This window comes from Chiloscyllium punctatum, chromosome 13, assembly GCF_047496795.1.
Source record: "Chiloscyllium punctatum isolate Juve2018m chromosome 13, sChiPun1.3, whole genome shotgun sequence".
NCBI classification, from domain to species: domain Eukaryota; kingdom Metazoa; phylum Chordata; class Chondrichthyes; order Orectolobiformes; family Hemiscylliidae; genus Chiloscyllium; species Chiloscyllium punctatum.
In genome coordinates this window covers 86,967,925-86,986,259 of record NC_092751.1, presented here as the reverse complement: position 1 = coordinate 86,986,259, position 18,335 = coordinate 86,967,925, and the positions used below count along the sequence as shown (strand labels likewise).

The window sequence follows — 18,335 nt, the reverse complement described above, 5'->3', positions numbered from 1 at the left end:
AACAACAATCACTGGCACTTACGTAGCACCTTTGACATTGTAAAATGTTCATGCTGTTTCACAAAATTGTGTTACAAAACATCATTTGACATCCGCATATACATTAGGACAGGAGACCAACAGCTCAGTAGGTTTTAAGGACTGTCTTAAAGGAAGAGGGAGTGATAAAGAGGAGGAGAGTTTTAGGGAAAGAAATATCGAGCTTCGGGCCAGATATTGACTAAATGGGCACCGACAGAGTAGAGTACAGGTGAGCAAGAGGACAAACTGACACCTGAAGCATCCCTAGAAATCCACCCTGGAAAAAAACAAAACTAATATACACACCAGGAACACAACCAAGAAACAAACTGCTGGACCCACAAATTTTGTCTTCACTGTAAATTGATTTAGAAAGTGAAACATCGCCACCTTGTGGAACTGCGGCAAACATTTCCTTAATCCTGTTACTTTCAATGTAATTGTCCCCCTATGCAGCATCACTCCTTGACTGCACACTCTCTGTGTGTTTGCTGTCTCACTCCACTTCTGTGACATATTGCCATCTAACTCCAATGATAAACAAAAAATCAGATATTTTGAAATACTTACTGCTTCTATCAACTAGTTTTTTTTGAGGGCTAATTTTCTGACTTTCTGATTAATCTTGCTCAATGAGGAAGCATGGAGGGTGGGCACATCAATAGTCGGACTGTCCGACCATTGGCTTAACCCTCAAGCAGCACCTGACAATTGTGCCTTTGGAAGGCAAGTGTCTCCTGGCGAAAGGAGAAATGTACGTTTATAAAGCAAGGGCTCATGCCCGAAACGTCGATTCTCCTGCTCCTTGGATGCTGCCTGACCTGCTGCGCTTTTCCAGCAACACATTTTCAGCTCTGATCTCCAGCATCTGCAGTCCTCACTTTCTCCTCCTATCACAACCTCAACCCATCCGAAAAAAACATTTTTTTACATCCACCTGAGAGGTGTCAGAGGCATTAAACAGACAGTTTCTGATCAGCTTCCAACTCTAATGTAGCTCCTGATATTCACTCCATCACAGTGATTGAAATTGATCAGCAAGCATTGTGTATAATAATCGGCTGATCCGAAACTGCCCTCAGACCAAAACAAGGGACAGAGTTAGCACTGCTGTCTCACAGCACCAGGGACCCAGGTTTGATTCCACCCTTGGACAACCATCTCTATGGAGTTTGCTCAATCTCCCCATGTCTATGTGGGTTCCTTTTAGGTGCTCTGGTTTTCTCCCACAGTCCAAAGATGTGCAGGTTTTGTGGATTGGTCTCGTCAAATTGGCCATAGGGTCCAGGGATGTGCAGCCTGGGTGGACCACCCATGGGAAATGCAGGGTTACAGGGATAGTATCGGGGGATGGATCTGGGTGGGATGCTTCTTGGAGGGCTGGTATGGACCCAATGGGCTGAAAGGCCTGCTTCCACCCTGTAGGGATTGTATGACTCTATTAAATTTTGAAGCCCCAGACTGAACTGTTCAGTAATCATGGATCACACTAAGTTGCACATCCTTACTAAGGCAGGGTTGGCTTTGGTTAAATGTTGTATGAGAAGTACACAAGTGTTGGCCTGTGTACTCCTTTAAGGAATCTCAACAACAACTCGTGTTCTAATATCGTAAAATAACCCAAATTAACTCAAAGGAATATTATAAAAATATAAGAACAAGGACCAGGAGGAGGCAATTCAGCCCCTCAAGCCAGCTCTGCAATTTAATACAATCATGGCTGATCACGTCTTGGACTCAACTCCACTTTCCTGCCCACTCCATATAACCACTACTAATTAAAAATCTATCTGTCTCCTCCTTAAATTTACTCAATGTCCTGGCATCCACCACACTCTGCAAGAGTGAATTCGCAGATTCATCACCCTTTGAGAAAAGTGATTTCTCCTGATGTCTGTTTTAAATCTTCTAGCCCTTATCCTAAAATGATGACCTCTTATTCGAGATTGCTCCCCCCCCCACCAAAGCAAACATCCTTTCCACATGTAGTTTGTCAATCCCCTTTAGCACCTTATATACTTCAATTAGATTTCCTATCATTCCTCTAAATTGAAGAATCCCATAGAATCCCTATAGAGTAGAGGCAGGCCATTTGGTGCATCAAGTCCACACTGACCCTTTGAGGAGCACCACATCCAAACCCACCCTATCCCTGTTACCCTGCATTCCGCATGGCTAATCCACATAGACTCCACATCCCTGGACTGTGAGAGGAAACCGGACACCCGGAGGAAACCCACACAGACGTAGGGAGAACGTGCAACCTCCACATAGACAGTCATTCAAGGTCTCTAGAGAGTGTAGACCTAGACTACTCAGTCTCTCTACTGTATATAAAACAACACCTCATCTCTGGAACCAATCTAGTGAATTTCACAACCACCTGTTGAAGGAACAGCGCTCTGAAAGCTAATAAACCTGTTGGACTATAACCTGGTGTTGTGTGATTTTTAACTCCTCTGAACTGTCTCTGAAGAAACAACATCCTACCTCAAGTATAGGGACCAATACTGTATACAAGACTCCAGGTGCTTTTTCACTGAAACCTTGGACAGTTGCAGCAACACTTCTCTATATTTATACACTATTCCTGTTGCAATAAACACCAGAATTCCACTTGCCTTCCTTATTACCTGCTCTATCTGCTTACTAGATTTCTGCGATTCATGTACAAGGACACCCAAGTCGTTCTGCAGTAAAGCAATCTGAAGTTTCATTCCATCTTTCCAACCAACATGGATAAGCTCTCATTTGATAAAATGTGGAACTGGAACAGCACAGCAGATCAGACAGCAGCAGAGAAGCTTTAAAGTCGATATTTTAGGTCAGAATCTTTCATCAGGGCTGACGAAGGCTCCTGACCAGAAACATCAACTTTCCTGCTCCTTCTGCTGTGCTCTACCAGGTCCACATTTTATCAACTCTGACTTCCAGCATCTGCAGTCCTTACTACCTCCGAACCTCTCATTTATACACTTGCAACTCCATCTGCCACATTTTGGCCCATTCACCGAATCTTATCCATATCCATTTGTAACTTTCTTGTTTCTTCATTACAGCTTATTTTCCCAACTATTTTAGTATCATCTGCAAGTTTGGCTACAGTAACTTCTATCACCGCATCCGAGGCATTAAAGTTAAACGAAGAACTGAGAAAGCTGGAGATCTGAAACAAACAAACACAGAAATTGCCAAATGGGTCTGGCAGTATCCATAAGGAGAAAACAGAGTTTAAGTTTCAAGTCCAGTGACCATTGAAATCTATGCCTCTGGTCATTGATCCCTCGATAAAGAGGAAGTTTCGTCCTGTTCACTCTATCTATAATTCTCATAATTGTATACATCTTGGCCCCTCTCAGTCTTGTCTGCTCTATGGAAAGCAACCCAGTATGCCCACTCCCTGAAACTCTCCAGCACAGGCAACATCCTTCCTGTCATGTGCATTCCAGATCTGCGCATAATACTCGAGCTATGGCCTAAACCAATGTTTTAAACAGTTCCAGCATAGCTTCCCTGCTGTTAAATTACCTGTTTAAAAATTCATCCAAGTTGATCAGACATGACCTCCCCTTGATAAAACCATGCTGAAAATTCTTGATTAAGCCTTGCCTTTCCAAGTGAAGATTAATTCTGTCCCTCAGAATTACTTCAATCATTTCACTACCACTGAGGTTAGACTGACTGGCCTGTAGTTTCCTGGTTTATTTCTCGCTTCCTTCCTGAATAATGGTATTATATTGGCAATCTTCCAGTCCTCTGGCATCTCTCCGGAAGCCATAGAGGAATTAAAAATGATTGCCAGTGCTCCTACTATTTTGTCAGCTGCCTCACTTAACAGCCTGGGATTCATTATGTACAATGCTGGTGATTTATCTATTTTTAGGTCTGTCAGACCACTCAGAATCTCCTCTCTGTCTATACTAATTTCCATAAGTATACCACAATCCTTCTCCCTGATTTCTACATCCATATTGTCCCTCATTAATGAACACCAACACAAAATATTTATTTAGAACCTTACCTACTTCCTCTAGCTCCTTGATGGGGCCTACCCGAAACATTGATTCTCCTGCTCCTCGGATGCTGCCTGACCTGCTGTGCTTTCCCAGCACCACACACTCGATTCTGATCACCAGCATCTGCAGTCCTCACTTTCTCCTACTCTTTCCCTGGTTATCCCTTGATCTTTAAAGCACTGGGTGGCATGATGGCTCACTGCTGCCTCACAGTGCCAGGGACCTGCGTTTGATTCCAGCAATTGTCTGTGTGGAGTTTACACATTCCCCTGGCGTCTGTGTGGATTGTCCCAATTTCTTCCCACAGTCCAATGATGTGTAGGTTCGGTGGATTTCTCTTGCTAAATTGCCCATAGTGATCAGGAATGTGTGGGTTAGCCATGGGAACTTCAGAGCTACAGGGCTTGGGTGGAATACTCTTCGGAGGGTTGGTGTGGACTTGTTGGGTTCTATGTGTACTCATAAAATGATTTTCCTTTATTTTATCTGCCATTTTGCGTTCATGTCCCTTTTTGCTCTCCTGATTTTCTTTTTAAGTGTCGCCTTTACCAGGAATCACATTGAAGTGTTAACTCTGTTTCTCATCAGACAAATGTTGCCAGACCTGCTTAGTTTCTCCAGGATTTGGAGATGCCGGTGTTGGACTGGGGTGTACAAAGTTAAAAATCACACAACACCAGGTTATATTCTAGATTAGTGGTGCTGGAAGAGCACAGCAGTTCAGGCAGCATCCAAGGAGCTTCGAAATCGACGTTCCAGGCAAAAGACCTTCATCTTTTATTCCTGATGAAGGGCTTTTGCCCGAAACGTCGATTTCGAAGCTCCTTGGATGCTGCCTGAACTGCTGTGCTCTTCGAGCTCCACTAATCCAGAATCTGGTTTCCAGCATCTACAGTCATTGTTTTTGACACCAGGTTATAGTCCAACAGGTTTAATTGTCTCCTTTGTCAGGTGGTTGTGTTTCTCCAGCACTTTCTGTTTTTGTTGCTGTTGGCGTGTTAAATTCTACATCACCTGATGAGCAGCAGAGAGTGCCTGCATGTAACTGACAAATTCACCAATTCAATATTCATGCTTTGTCCACTAAAAGATTTTCAAAGGAATTACAGGTATAGTCTCATCTCCCTCACCAGGAAGCAGCACTTCTCGAACAGAGAGTGAACTGGGAAATGAGCCTTTAGGGCTCATTTATGGATAATGAAGTGACAAGCAGTGTATCAAAGGTTTCTGGGATGCATTCTACAGATATTGGGCTACTCTTTGAACTTTTGGGAAGGGTTTTGTTGAATAACGCAGCTCATTCAATGTGAACTGAATGTAATTATTCAACATTTGGAATGTCACAGCACTCAGTTATCACATTCCCCAAGGGCACTGAAAGAGGATTAGCTCAGAATGTTACAAGGTGCAAATCCAATTAGCACCTGTTTAGACTGAACACAACTGCTTCAAACAGATACCAGTGACCCATCTGTATTTCAAGAGGGAAGTCACTGGCAAGAGGACCAAGAGAAACTGGTTACAGGCTCTGGGCCTGTCAGTGCAATTGTTAATTGTCACCGGGATATTCACTACTGGGTGGGGTACTCGTAACAATAAAATTAATAATCACACAACGCCAGGTTACAGCAGCGTTCTGAAAGCTAGTGCTTCCAAATAAACTTGATCTGGAGGTGCCGGTATTGGACTGGGGTGGACAAAGTTAAAAATCACACAACACCAGGTTATAGTCCAACAGGTTTATTTGGAAGCACTAGCTTTCAGAGCGCTGCTCCTTCCACCTGATGAAGGAGCAGCGCTCCGAAAACTAGTGCTTCCAAACAATCCTGTTGGACTATAACCTGGTGTTGTGTGATATCTAACTTTGTCCACCCCAGCCCACCACCAACTCCTCCGCGTCATGAATAAAATTAATAACCTCTCAGAACTAAAAGCTGCCAATGACTGTATGTTGTAGACTGGCACATTCTGTGGCTACGTGGTGAGGGATGCAATAAAGCTTGGGGCAGCTGCTACAAAGTTTCAATGCGGGGTAGGCCACTGTTTAAAGTCATAGCTGGAAACAGTGTCATGTGAAACTCCTTGGACTGTGCGCCAGAGAATATTGGACATGGAAAGTAAATGTACATTGTCCTTATATCTTGCCATGGTAAGCGCAATGAGTCACATCAAATTCTGGACATACAAGGTAACTGAATTATATACCACCTGATGTAATATCAACTGTGAACGATTATGATGTGAACTTTTACAGATTTTATTTCTCTTTCAAGAACCTGGTTGATTTCAGAATCCCACCAATCACCACCTTCAATATTTGGTCCTTCCACCATCAATGTGCCCTCTAACCTGAGCACAGGCAGTTGCACACCCACTGATTGGCATGGGCATATCTATCGTAGCATTGACTTCTGCTTCCAGAAGTTTCTGCAGTGCGTGTAGCTCAGAGACAGTGGAGACAGAAAGGAAATTAGATGGAATATTGTCCACTATCAATAACCACTCGCAGTCGTGTGTACCCTCTACAGGATGCACTGAAGTAATCCACCAAGGCTACTTTGACAGCACCTTCCAAATCCAGATCCTATACCATCAAGAAGGACCAGGGTGACAAATGAGGCCATGAAAAACAACAACGCTGAGAACTTAAAAATGCAGACACGGCAGGATTTAATGATTGACAGCTTAGGCTGGTACTTGGATCGATATTCACAATAATTACAAAACACAACAATCGCTGGAAAAGCTCAGCAGGTCTTGTAGCATCTGTGGTGAGAAATCATAGGGAATGTTTCGGGCTGAGGGAGCCTTCTCAGAACCTTGATTTCTCTCCACAGACGCTGCCCGACCTGCTGAGTTTTTCTTGCAATTGCTGGTTTTATTTCTGATTTACAGTATCTACAGTTTTTTTGGTTTTTATTCACAATAATTTTTTTTGATGCGTGGACCTCCAAGGCTCATGTGATGTCCAAAACCACTGGCATACCAGTTGGCATGTGCAGTACCTTGGAGCAACCTTTAAGACTCTGCTGGCACTATTAAAAGGACAACTAGTTTAGAAGTGTAAGAGATGACTTGATTGAAACATACAAGATGCTGAGGATTCTTGCAGAGGAGATTTCATCTTCTGAGAGAATCTAGAATGAGATGCCATGGTTTTAAAAATAAGGGATGTACACAGAGATAGGGAAAATTTTATTTCTCATGGGTGATCATGAGTCTTTGAAACTCTCTTCCTCAAAAGACGGTGGAAGCAAAGTCATTGAATATTTTTAAGGCAGAAATCAACAGATTCTTGATAAGCAGAGGGGTGAAAGTTATTGGGGGTGGCCAGAATGTGGGGTAATCAAATTAGACATGATCATAGAACATAGAACAGTACAGCACAGTACAGACTCTCCAGCTTTTGATGTTGTGCCGACCCTTTATCTTACTCTAAGGTCAAACTAACCTACATACCATTTGTAGAACATAGAATAGTACAGCACAAAAACATATTGAATAATGGAGCAAGATCAAGGGGCCAAATGGCCTGGTGCTCCTCATAACATACGCGTGTATATGGCCCTCAACCCCCACTGCCAATCCCTTGGGGGCAATCAGTGTAGTGCCACATTGGAGCTAGAGCATATAGAGCTACCTCTCCCTGAAGGGTATCAGTGAACTTGTTGGGGTTTTAGCAAGAAATCAGCAGCAGACATGGTCATTTTATATTCCACTCCCAGCCTGTAAAAGTAAAAGAAAAACTGCTGGTCTGGGCATCCGAAACAGTGAATGGAAAATTCCAGAACCTTTTGGCCTCTCCAGCAAGCGGAGTGGGGAGAGCTGCAGAAACAGTAGTTCTTTTGACACTTGACACTCCTGGCCTTCTAGAAAGTTCACCCATTGAATGATTCTAGCAAAACGCATTCTCGTCTCTCCAACTCTGTTTCTAATTATTCCATTACACAATCAGTTCGAAATAAAAATTACAGTAGTTCCCACTCTGAAAATATTCAACCCATTTTCAAAAACCTGAAAGGGGCTTCACTACTTAAAATATGGATTCATCGGTTTTTGGGATTTGCTGTTAGCTTGGTGTTTAATGGATAATTTGGTTTTCTTACTTGTGATAAGTATTACATGCTTTCCTTTGTTGACTTTCTGACCATGAGGTGCTTTTAATCATAAAAACATAAGGAGCGTGATAGCCAAGTGGTATTATCGCTAGACTATTAATCCAGAGGCCCTGGTCATGTTCTGGGGACAAGGGTTTGAATCCTTGGTGGAATTTGAATTTAATATTTTAAAAATCTGCAGTTACTGGCCTAATGATAATCATGAAATGATTGTTAATTGTTGCAAAAAATCCATCCTTTTCAAGGAAGGAAACTGCCATCTTTACCTGGTCTGGCTTACATGTGACTCCAGACCCACAGCAATGTGGTTGATGCTTAACAATTGTGGCTAGATATTAAATGCTGGCCAAGCCAGCAACACCCACATCCCATGAATGAGTAATAAAAAAGGGAGCAGGATTAGGCCACTCAGCCCCTCAGATTTGCTCTGCCATTCAATAAGATCATGGATGATCAGCTGGAGAGATTTTGCTCCACATTTTGATCATTGTTGTTTCCTCAGCATGCTCTATCTCCTCTTTCAAGACAAAATGTCATGGGTTTAAATGATCCATTAAGATTTAGTCACTACTTCATTGCAGTGCTGAATGAGTACAGCACTGTCAGAGGAGGCGACTTTCCAGAGTAGACTTTTCACCAAGGTCATGTGTGTCCTTTTGGGTCAACACAAATGATTACCCTGTTATCTCAAAGAAGAGAACGGGAGGTGTCCTCTCTGGCCTGGCCAATATTTATTTAAGTGCTGCATGTGAGCCCTCAGCTGCACAATTCTGAACAACAGTAGGAACGCCACAGAGATAAACTGTAAAGGGCTATGTGCCAACCTGGTGATGATAAAAGCACAGAATCTTTAGTGATTTCATTGAAGGTCCTTCTCTGCAGAGCACCAGAGCTTTGTTGTGTAATTCATATTCACGTTCAGCTTCTGTTTCAAACAATTTTCTGTGGGAGGATAATGGACCTGGATTCAAGTCCCAACTGCTCCTGAAGTGTGTAATAATATCTTTGATGAAAAAATATCTATAGAGGTGTTGGTTTACTGCCCTCATTCATAGGAGTGGAGCTGTGGCCCTCTTCCCACTGATGACCTGTTCATTCCTGCTTATCAGTGGTTCCAATTGGAATGGTTTATGGTTCCAATCTAGAATTCTCATCCTCAAATTCAAATATCACATCCCCATGGCCTCACCCCATCTCTGTAACCTCCTCAAACCTCAGAACTCTCAAAATCTCCCACTCCTCCAATTTTAACCTTGCATATCTTTGACTTTCCTTATTCCGCCATTGGTGGCCATGGTGTCAGAGATCAGGGCCAAAATATTTCCCTAAACCACTTTCTCTTTCTTTAAGACTTTCGTTAAAAGCTATTGCTTTGACCAAGCTTTTGGTCGCTTGCCCAACTTTCTGTCTTTGGCTCAGTGTTGACATTGATTATGTGGCTATGAAGCACCTTGGGACATGTTACCATGTTATGTATTCTGTAATAAGACAAATTAATATTTTATGATTCTCTGACTTTATGATTCAGTGTAACAGGTCAATCAAATTAAACGCAGTAGGGACATGAAAGATGAATTGGTAAGATGGCTTTGCCAGACCAGCCTTGTTGTTAGTAAAAATTAGCAAAGTGTTAAATGTGTAACTCTGCAGGTGACAACACAATGAAGGAGTTTGAGTGGAAAAGAGAGCTAGAGATTGGGTAATGAGGATGGATGTTTCAAGGCCGTTCTTGGTCAGGACACCTGAAAGCACTTCCCTGCCTTTTCCTCGAATAATACCATGGGATCTTCCGTATACACTTGAGAGAGCAGATGGCACCTTGGTTTAAATATTTCTTTGGAAAGCTGCCACCTCCAACAATTGGGTCATCCCAATGTTTAAAATTGGAGTCTCACCCTACATTGTATATTCAACACTCTTGGGACCTGAACACTTAAGTCTTCTGGCATTGAATCAAATCATTAAAACTGCCAGGTAATGGAGTTTTCGCATTTGTTTATGGGATGTAGGCATTGCTGGCTAATCTATTGTTTATTACCCTGTGCTAATTATTCTTGAGATGGTGATGATGAACTTTCTATTTGAACTGTAGTTGTCCTTCTGCTGAAGGTACACCCGTAATGCTGTTAGCAATGAATGTCCAGGATTTCAACCTAGCCACAGCAAAGAAAATAATGATACATTTCCAAATCAGAATGGTGCTTGACTTGGAAGGAAACTTGCAGATGGTGGTGTCCCTGTGTATCAGCTGCCTTTGCCCTTTGAGGTGATAGACATCATGGACTTGGAAAGTGGTGTTGAATAGTGAGTTGCTTTTTGAGTTATAGTCAATAATAATAACTTAGCAGTATCTTTAACATAATGAATTCTCATATTGTGCTTCATAGAGCTTTATAAATTAGAGTATAGTTACATGTGGTACTGTCACTGGGCTAGTAATCTAGAATCCTAGGCTAACGTTTTGCGGACATGGCTTTGAAGTTCACCATGTCAGATGGTAACATTTAAATTCATTGAAAAGCTGGCCTAATGGTAACCATACAATGATTACAAACTAGGTAAAAACAATGACTGCAGATGCTGGAAACCAGATTCTGGATTAGTGGTGCTGGAAGAGCACAGCAGTTCAGGCAGCATCCAAGGAGCTTCGAAATCGACGTTTCGGGCAAAAGCCCTTCATCAGGAATAAAGGCAGTGAGCCTGAAGTGTGGAGAGATAAGCTAGAGGAGGGTGGGGGTGGGGAGAGAGTAGCATAGAATACAATGGGTGAGTGGGGGAGGGGATGAAGGTGATAGGTCAGGGAGGAGAGGGTGGAGTGGATAGGTGGAAAAGGAGATAGGCAGGTCGGACAAGTCCGGACAAGTCATGGGGACAGTTACTGAGCTGGAAGTTTAGAACTAGGGTGAGGTGGGGGAAGGGGAAATGAGGAAAATGTTGAAGTCCACATTGATGCCCTGGGGTTGAAGTGTTCCGAGGCGGAAGATGAGGCGTTCTTCCTCCAGGCGTCTGGTGGTGAGGGAGCGGCAGTGAAGGAGGCCCAGGACCTCCATGTCCTCGGCAGAGTGGGAGGGGGAGTTGAAATGTTGGGCCACGGGGCGGTGTGGTTGATTGGTGCGGGTGTCCCGGAGATGTTCCCTAAAGCGCTCTGCTCGGAGGCGCCCAGTCTCCCCAATGTGGGGGAGACCGCATTGGGAGCAACGGATAATAAATTATATTAGTGGATGTGCAAGTAAAACTTTGATGGATATGGAAGGCTCCTTTAGGGCCTTGGATAGAGGTGAGGGAGAAGGTATGGGCACAGGTTTTACAGTTCCTGCGGTGGCAGGGAAAGTGCCAGGATGGGAGGGTGGGTTGTAGGGGGGGCGTGGATCTGACCAGATAGTCATGGAGCGAACGGTCTTTGCGGAAGGCAGAAAGGGGTGGGGAAGGAAATATATTCCTGGTGGTGGGGTCTGTTTGGAGATGGCGGAAATGTTGGCAGATGATTTGGTTAATGCGAAGGTTGGTAGGGTGGAAGGTGAGCACCAGGGGCGTTCTGTCCTTGTTATGGTTGGAGGGGTGGGGTCTGAGGGCGGAGGTGTGGGATGTGGACGAGATGCGTTGGAGGGCATCTTTAACCACGTGGGAAGGGAAATTGCGGTCTCAAAAGAAGGAGAACATCTGGTGTGTTCTGTGGTGGAACTGGTCCTCCTGGGAGCAGATCCGGCGGAGGCGGAGAAATTGGGAATACGGGATGGCATTTTTGCAAGAGGTAGGGTGGGAAGAGGTGTAATCCAGTCTTGTCCACCTATCCACTCCACCCTCTCCTCCCTGACCTATCAACTTCATCCCCTCCCCCACTCACTCATTGTACTCTATGCTATTTTCTCCCCACCCCCACCCTCCTCTAGCTTATCTCTCCACACTTCAGGCTCACTGCCTTTATTCCTGATGAAGGGCTTTTGCCCGAAACGTCGATTTCGAAGCTCCTTGGATGCTGCCTGAACTGCTGTGCTCTTCCAGCACCACTAATCCAGAATGATTAAAATCTGTTCTGTTCACTCATGCCCTTTAAGGAAGGAAATCTGCAATCTCTACCTGACCTGGTCTATATATAACTCTAGACCCATAGTAATGTTCTTAATTTTCCTCTAAGAAATTAGGGATGGACAATTCAATACTGGCCTAGCCAGTAACACCCTCCCATGAATGAATGAAGAAAATAATATCAGATCAGCAAAGGCTTGATCAAGGAGATAGGTTTTAAGGAACTTCTTAAAATAAGGACAGTGAGGTAGAGAAGCAGAAAAGGGTTGGAGGAGTATTGCAGGTGCTATGGTGCAGGTAACTGAAGGCTTACCTACCAATGGAGCAATTCAGATCAGGGATGCACACAAGAGGCCAGAATTAAATGAGTGCACTTGGTTTAAATATCTCAGATAATTGTGGGGCTGGAGAGTATTGCAGAAATAGGGAGGGGTGAGGGATTTAAAAACAAGGATGAGAATTTTAATATCAAGATGTTGCTTACTGGGGAGCCAATGTGTGTCAGTGAGCATAGGATGATAGGGAAACAGGAGTGGATGTTAGTCTAAATACAATCAGCAGTGATAGTGTCTACTTCACCAGTAAAGGAAGGCTAATCTCAGGAGCAACTCATTAATGTAAAGGGATCGCACGATAACAGCTTCACTGTCAAGCTATTTTCAGACAATAAAGCCTAAATTCCAGCATCAGCTTTCAGCATTAAACATGACACAACTTTTTCACTATCTATTAGAATCAATTTAGCCCAATGCTTTGAACTCAGTAATTTCAAAGCTATAAATATGCAGTAGTTTGTAAAACTGACTTCTAACATGTAAAGCCCTCTGATCGAGGCACTTTGGATTGTTTGTTCCTAGAATTAAGCAAATAATGTGGATGCACATTTCTTATTTTGTGGTGCAGACATTAATCAACCCCCTGCTGTCCCATGACAAAGCCACAGACTGTGTTAACAACCTTATTCTTAAAGGCCCTATGATGGCAGTAGTACATCATTTATAATGGATCTTCTAGGCTTGCAGCATCCTAACTTTTAAAAGTAAATAAAAATTGACTTTATTTTAGAGAATGGGGTTGACGGGGATGTTACAAAGTTAAAAACATTAATACCTCACACAAATATGGCTTTTATAGGCTCTGGTATGAGTTTAACACACTTTTGCTGTCATGGCAACCATTATATTCTGTCTGGAGGCTTGTGCACAATCTGTCTGCCCGAATTCCCGGTGCTAAGCCCTGTGTAGAATGTTTCCCACTCCCTGTCCCAACATCAGAGTCTGCAACCTGACTGGAAAACTTTATAGAATTCTGACTTTAACACTTCCCTATCTATTCCTCTTAGCCATTTTTGAGTCCAGTATGCTGTGGTTTGGAAACCCCTCGAGACCCTAACTCTGTTTCTCTCTCCACGGATGCTGCCGGACCTGGTAAGTTTAACACCTTCTGTTTTTATTTCAGTTCCTTCAGGAGTCTGGGTGTCAGCCTTAAAGGTGATAGCATCGGCCCAGCGGAGGTGGTTTTGAGTGCTTAATGAGTGAAGACTGTCAAGCTCCTGGGAGTGATCATCCACAACAAGCTTTCTTGGACTCTTCATGAGGATGCACTGGTTACAAAGGCCTGACAACGTCTCTTCTTCATCAGGCAGCACCATTGACAGCATTCTGTCTGGATGTATCACTATGGTATGGCAACTATACCATTCCAGATCGGAGACAGTTACAGAGAGTGGCGAACTTGGCCCAGACAATCACAGAGGCCAACCTCCCATCTACAGAATACATCTACCAGGCCCGCTGTCAAGGAAAGGCTGCCAGCATTCTTAAAGATCCATCCCACCCTAGGAATGTTTTTCTACAACCTCTACCATCAGGGAGAAGGTACAGAAGCCTGAACACGTGCAGCAGCCGGTTTCGAAACAGTTTCTGCCCTACTAAATGGACTCACAAACTCTTAACATTCACCTGTACCTGTGTTTTTGTTTTTGCCACTGTTTACCTGTTATTTGCTATCTATGCTACTTAACTCTGTGATCTGACCGAATTACTCACAAGACAAAGCTTTTCACTGTGCCTCGGTAAACGTGACAATAAATTCAATTCAATTCAATTGTTGCTTGTTATTCTGGGAGATGGCGCTGCTATGGAAGCACCTTTCATGACACCCAAGCTCAAATGAACCAATCATCATCAATATCCAAATCCAATCAATCACCAAACTCTCTCCCACTCCTTTCAACAGGAATATAGAGTATTTTAAATTCACTCAAGATCTGGAACTTTAAACTCACCTCTAAGAAATGGCACCTCCAATAATACGGAACTTGCTTACTGTTGCGCTGTTGTATTGACTTACATGAGGTGCACAAGTCTCTGGAGTGAGGCTTAAATCCACTGACCCAAAGCTGACACTAAAACAAATGAGTTCTACTTTCCTGGGTCACAGACACAGCAACTCTGATCTCTCAGCTACACGTGTCCGGACAAAATTCACCGAGGAAAGCTATGGCTCACTTGCCTTGTGAGACCTCTAGGTTCAAATCACAATTTAGCGATTAAGTACAAAAAAAAAGACTGATTATGGCGCTATATTTCAGATAAGCCATCAAACCATACCCCATCCTATCCTTGTCTGCATGGGTGGCTGTTAATGGTTGCAAGAAGTGCAGGGGAGTTATCACCCAGGGAAACAACAGATTGTATCACTAATTCTTAAAAGGAAACTGAATAACAACTTATGTTGGCTTGTAGGAAAGAGGGGACTAAATGGTATCTTTTACAGAATCCCAATATGTACATGATCTGACAAATTATCTCCTTATCTTTATTCAATATTGTGTTTATTCATGAACTTATGACTTTACAAAGTTAAAAAAATCACACAACATTAGGTTATAGTCCAATAGCTTTATTTGGAAGTACTAGCTTTCAGAGCACTGCCCCTTCATCAGGTAGCTGTGGAACAGTGGAGCTATCTGATGACAGAGCAGTGCTCCAAAAGCTAGTGCTTCCAAATAAACCTGTTGGACTATAACCTGGTGTTGTATGATTTTTAACTTTGTCTACCCCAGTCCAACACTGGCACCTCCACATCATGACTTTACAAAGGGGAGAGGTGTTATTTAGACTTTGAATGGCATGCGATCTACAAAAGATTGGACCTTAGATAAAGGGGAAGTGATAGTGGTAGTGTCACTGGACTAGTAATTCAGGAAACCAGTTAATTCTCTGCGTTTGAGAGCCCACCATTGCAGATGGTGAAATTTGAACTCAAATAAGTACCGGAATTAAAAGTCTAATATTGACCAGATAACCATTGTCATAAAATCCATTTATTTCACTTATTTTCTCTCAGGAAGGAAATCTGCCAACTTTACCTGGTCAGGTCAACATGTGATTCCAGACCATCCACAATGTGGTTGACTCTTAATGTCCCTCTGAAACAATCTAGAGAACTACTTTGTTGTATCAAACAGTTAAAAAGTCTCAGGAAAAAAGAAATTAACTGGCTGGACCACCTAATATCAACTTCAGTACTTGAAATGACTATGGCAAACTCAGTTTTGTTGACCTAGCATAGTCCATCCTACTAACATCTGAGGGCAGTGCCAAACTTGGGAGAGCTGGCACACAGTCAAGTAATAGCATGACATAGTCATGATTGTACCTCAAAGATAATGTCCCTGACACCACCATCACCATCCCGGGGTATGTCTTGTCCCACTGGCAGGACAGGCCTGCAGAGGTGGCAGCACAGTAAATAATATATGGGAGGTGATACCCTGGGAGTCCTCAATATCGACTTTGGATCTCTCAAAGTCTTATGGCATCAGGTCAAAAATGAGTAAGGAAACCTCCCTCAGCTGATGAATCTGAAAGGCACAAGCCATGACTGTGTTGGAATATTTCCCACTTACTTGGTTGAGTGTATATCCACCAACACATAAGAAGCTTGACACTATGCAAGACAAATCAGTTCACTTGATTGGCACCACATCCACAAACTTTCACACCTTGCATCACTGAAGCATAGTGGGTAGCAGTATATACCATCTACATGAGCACTGCAAAAGCTCCCCAAGGCTTCTTTGGCAGCATCTTCCAAATCTACGACCATTGCCATCTAGAATGACAAGATGGGAGACACATGGGAAGATTTCCACCTGCAATTTTCTCTCAAAGACACGCAGCATTCTGAGTCAGAAATATGTTGCTGTTCCTTCACTGTCATTGGGTCAAAATCCTGGAACCGCCTCCCTTACATCATTCTACATCTACCTACATCAAATAGACTGCAGGGGTTGAAGAAGGCAGCTCACCACCACCTTCTCAAAGGCAACTAGGGACAGGCAATAAATACTGGCCAGCACGTGATGCTCATATCCTCTGAATGAATGAAAAAAAAACAATTAAAACACTTATTGTAACAGGGAAAAATGTATTCATTGTATATGTAATTGTACACTTTATGTAGCTGTCTGCCCACAAAATGAAGATATACTTATGACCTAAAATATATTCTCATTCTTATATTAAAAGAAGACTTGCATATAGCACTTTTCTCAGGATGTCCAAAGCATCCAATGAAATATCTTTGCAGTGTAGTCACCATTGTCAATGTAAGAAACATAGCAGTCAACTTTCACACAGTAAGTTCCCACAAACAGCTATGTGACGGTTGCCTGATAATGTGTTTTAGTGAAGATGACTTGAGGATACATTTTAACAACGTTAGCATTCAACTATTTTATTTTACTTTCTTATGCAGTCTTACCCTCTGTTTTAATTCAATAATTTCACACACAATGCAGGTCAGGACAACAGAATGCAATGTTTGATATTGGTAAATGAATTGTCACATCCCAGAAACATTGCCTGTCACCCACACCCATTTTTGTAGGCATCAGCTGTATTTGTGACATTAGGCATCATGCACATTTCAATGTTAAAACTGCAAGTGTATACTGAGATTGAATAGTGACTTGAGATTTGGCAAAGCAGTGAATATTTTCATTTTCTTGAGTATTTTAAGTGCCCAATAGGTTTCACTTTAGCAGGTTGTTCATTGTTCTGTCAAGAATCCCCTTCCATGTTTCTAATTCCATTATGTGGAGGTGCTGGTGTTGGATTGGGGTGGAAAAGATTAAAAATCACACAACACCAGGTTACCGTCCAACAGGTCCAACCTGGTGTTGTGTGATTTTTAACTTTGTCTAATTCCATTGTAATTCCCCTTGCCACTTCAACGTTTTCTCTCTGGAAGACATTATCTCGTTACTGCTATATGCTTTCATAAACACATAACATTCCCTGTCATGTTGTCAAAACAGACATTATTCGTTGTGTGTGCCTTGACAAAGTGCACCAACAATCAAAAGGGAAGATCAAAAGGCACCAGCCTCACTAAGTAACACATCAACTGTAAGAACATCATAACTGCCATCTGCATCTCTCTCTCAATATAAAACAGGTCTTGAACGGGTCTTATACAACTGCCAGGTAGCTCCATCAGTATAAGCCATGAAGTGACTTGTTCCCCTGCTGACCTTGGCAATGACCTGAATATCTCTGCCATCTAAACATCTGAACAGTTTCCAAACAGTGATGTTCTCTCTCTAAGCTTTCCTTAGCTTTACTGGGGCATGAAAAGAAAGACTTTCATTTATACACAGCCTACTTGATCACTGGATAGCTCAAAACACTTTACAGCCATTAAAGTATTTTTGAAATATAGTCATTGTTGTACTATAAGAGAAACAACAGCCAATTTTCACACAGCAAGATCCCACAGACTGCAACCCATAACCTGCTCTTAATAATGATGGCTGGGGGATAAATACTGACCAGAACACCAGCGAGAGTTCCTCTATTCTTCTTCCTCCCTGTAGTCACCTGGTCATTTCCATTTGATAATTTTCACTTCAGAGCAATAGATGTTCACAATTCAGAAAAAGTCAGAGAAAGTTAAGTTCACTTTTTACCCTTTAGTTTGAAATAGAATCACTGCAAGTTATGTTGAGTGTACAATAATGCATCAAAATGGAGTATGTAATATTTTCAATTCGTCGAGATGATCAGGCCACATGGATTTCCAAGTATGTCTTGTTGTTACAGGGAATATTAACTGACAAATTACTTTAATAACAACTTACATTTAT

General features: G+C 42.6%; 1 long non-coding RNA gene across 1 annotated transcript in view; it reads left to right on the top strand.

Annotated features, from left to right (window-relative positions):
• Positions 1-14,287, top strand: part of LOC140484611 (uncharacterized) — a 104,061-nt gene extending 89,774 nt beyond the window's left edge. The window contains exon 2 of the long non-coding RNA XR_011962298.1: positions 13,640-14,287. This is a non-coding gene — a long non-coding RNA (uncharacterized lncRNA). The remainder of the gene's footprint in view (positions 1-13,639) is intronic.
• Positions 14,288-18,335: the final 4,048 nt, after the last annotated feature.